Genomic DNA, 2,362 nt, shown 5'->3' on the forward strand with positions numbered 1-2,362 from the left:
CTCTTTCAAAGATGGCCAACAGACACATGAAAATTTGCTCAACATCATTAATCATCAGAGAAATACAACTCAAAACCATGATGAGATACCACCTCACACCTGTCAGAATGACTATCAGCAAAATACAACAGATAACAAGTGTTGGTGCAATGTGGAGGAAAGAAACCCTCTTGAACAGTTGGTGGCTTTGTAAATTGGTATAGCTACAGTGAAATAAAAATATTGAGGTTCCCAAAAAAATTAATGATAGAACTGCCATATGATCCAATAATTTCACTTCTGGATATTTACTAGATGAAATCAAAAATTTGAAATGATATATGCACCCCAATGTTCATTGAAGCATTAATTACAATAACCAAGATATGGAAGCAACCAAGTGTCCATCAAGAGATGAATGGATAAAGGAGAAGTGGTACATATATATATAATGAAATATTACTCAGCCATAATAAAAATGAAATCTTGCCATTTGGGACAACATGATAGATTTAGAAAGTATTATGCTAAATGAAGTAAGTCAGACAGAGAAAGACAGATACTGTATGATCTCACTTATATGTGAAATCTAAAAAGGAAAACAAAACAGACTCATAGATATAGAGAACAAACATGTAGTTAGTTGCTAAGAAAAAAGGTGTGGGGGAGTGAGCAAAATAGGTGAAAGGGATTAAGAGGTACAATCTGCCAATCATAAAATAAATGTCATGGGGATGTAATATACATCATAAGAAAATATGCTCAATATTATTGTAATAGCTTTGATGAGGACCAATTGTTACTAGATTTATCATGGTTGTAATTTCATATTGATGCAAATGTCAAATAATTATATAGTACACCTAAAACTAACATAATACTGTACATCAACTTATTTCAATTTAATAAGTCAACATTCTCATCCACTTAAAAATATATTCTGAACCAGGTAAGACAGTTGAGAATTCTATTTCCAAAGCACATCTGCACATATATATCTGCATCACTGCATGCCTGCTACATGTAGTCTTGCATTTTGACTAATTCTATATTTCAAGTGGCCTTTGTGAACTTATGCATAATGTTTCTTTATCTGCATGAGCAGCAACTTACATGTGTAATATGGTATCTGTACACATACCATGAACTGCATTTTCTCTTTTCAGGTCTCTGTAGATTTAGCCACAGTCATCAAATCTTTGTATAATTTTACATCCAATTGTGATGTTATGACACTTGCTTTAACTTACTTTGTGTCATTATTTATTGGGGGTTGACTCTGAGGCACAATGTTAGAAAAATAAAATATATTCTCTTTTTATTTTTCTACATCACTAAATGGTACAGATGCCTCTTGCACACCATATTTCTGTAACATGTAGAACATATTGCGTTTCTGTCCTATTCCTGTTATTTTGATTTTATTTTTTATTTTATTAGACAATATGTCTTTTTATAATTCAAAAAATACATAATAGATTAATATGTTAAAAATCTTACACTATTATTGTCTTGGTTACTTAAAAACACTGAACACGTAATCTAAAATGATATGCTTATTTATGATGATTTTATCAACCTAAAATGACAACATTCTTTCATGTACAGCAATGAATGTTTCCAAAACAAAAAACCCAAGCATAATCATTATAATTGTTTGGGAGGAAAAGTTTGTGAAGGTCATTGAGAACAGTGGGCACAATGTTTATCTCTAAATAAAGCAGAATGGTGAGGAAACCATGATGGCAGAGGAGTAGGAGGACATGGAGTTCATCTTTCTCCACAAATGCATCAAGAATACATCTACAGGGCTTCCCTGGTGGTGCAGTGGTTGAGAGTCCACCTGCCGATGCAGGGGATGCAGGTTCGTGCCCCAGTCCAGGAAGATCCCACGTGCCATGGAGCGGCTGGGCCCCTGAGCCATGGCTGCTGAGCCTGCGCGTGCGGAGCCTGTGCTCCACAACGGGAGAGACCACAACAGTGAGAGGCCCTCATACCGCAAAAAAAAAAAAAAAAAAAAAAAAAAAAAAAAATACATCTACAGATGGAACAATTCTCACAGAACACTGGCCAAACACTAGCAGAAGACCTTGGACACTGGAAAGGACAGGGGAGATCCCTGCATAACCAGGTAGGGTGAAATAAAGAAGGGAAAAAGAAGAAGAGAGGAAGCAGGATGGGATATGCACACCTGGGAAGAGCTGAGGAAGAGGAGAGGTTCACGCATCTGGAGAAGCCCCCTCACCAATGGGGAAATTAGTTAAGACAGAAGGGGAGCAGCTGAGGCTGTCAGAGGAGGGTGAAACGGCCAGTCTGTAGCAGACAAGACAGAGAAAGACCTACATAGATGGTCCATACCACAGACCTGCATGATGCATACGAG

The sequence above is a fragment of the Lipotes vexillifer genome, unplaced genomic scaffold, assembly GCF_000442215.2.
Source record: "Lipotes vexillifer unplaced genomic scaffold, Lipotes_vexillifer_v1.1 scaffold734, whole genome shotgun sequence".
Taxonomy (NCBI): domain Eukaryota; kingdom Metazoa; phylum Chordata; class Mammalia; order Artiodactyla; family Lipotidae; genus Lipotes; species Lipotes vexillifer.